The 946-nt window shown below is 43.9% G+C and overlaps 1 pseudogene; it reads right to left on the bottom strand.

The window, feature by feature from the left end:
* Positions 1–356: 356 nt before the first annotated feature.
* Positions 357–500, bottom strand: LOC138570440 (U1 spliceosomal RNA; annotated as a pseudogene).
* Positions 501–946: the final 446 nt, after the last annotated feature.

The raw sequence follows: 946 nt of genomic DNA, 5'->3' as shown, positions 1-946 counted from the left end.
AGCAACTATATTATCAGTGATCCAGCACCTAGGTGACCCTGGCTCTTAACCAAACCTACTGTTAAAAAAGCAGGATAAAAAACAGATGCACATAAGTAATGGTTTCATCCTGCAATCCCATTAACTTACCACATTTTCTTTACAAGAAAATGCAGCGATAAACCAAATGCAAGACTTCGATTAAATCACAACCACAATCATTGCCCTGGGCATCCTCCAATGCCCTCACTTATTGGACTGTGGCATTGAACAAGGCGACCATACATATGCAAATCAGTCCTGGTCCTGTCACCAATATCTAGAAGTCCATTTCAAGCTGCCATGCAACTTCCCCTCTGCATTTTTTTTCTTCTTTTTAGGGGAAAGCGCGAACGCAGTCCCCCACTACCAGAAATATTGCAGCCGAGCACATTGCAGGGGTCAGCAAATCCGATGTACAATGGATGAGGCTCACCCTGAGAGATCTGCCTTTCGCGGATTCACCCCTGCCAGGTAAGCGTCCCCCTCTGCATTGTAATGCAAGTAACCCCAGACATGTTTTGGTCTTGTAGTCTAGCAGTTCAGGGCAGACTGCTCACACCGGGGGCAAGGTCACGATTGAATTTCATATAATGTAATATAAATCTGACCAAATCAATGCAAGAGGCACTTATGTATTCATAGCATTACTGGCTTGCTACCTCTAGGGAATAAAACTGAAACTGAACCTCACTATTTAGGTCCATCGAGGCCAACATAAGTCTGGATTTGCTTGTGTTCTCCTGCAGAGGGGACATTGTCTAGCAATTCTGACTGGATTGCTTCCATTGGTGGCAGTCCCAAGAATAGTTAGGAGATGGTTGGTCTGTCCACTTTCGTAATGGAACAGATCTGCTAAAACAATTAGGGTATGGAAAGTTGCCAAGAGTAATACCAAACTACAACCTTCCACCCATCATTTAATTTT

This window comes from Ambystoma mexicanum, chromosome 2q (genome assembly GCF_040938575.1).
Source record: "Ambystoma mexicanum isolate Mex_15411 chromosome 2q, UKY_AmexF1_1, whole genome shotgun sequence".
In the NCBI taxonomy this organism is placed as follows: Eukaryota; Metazoa; Chordata; class Amphibia; order Caudata; family Ambystomatidae; genus Ambystoma; species Ambystoma mexicanum.
Note: the sequence above shows the minus strand (reverse complement) of the source record. Positions and strands in the feature narration are given on the sequence as shown.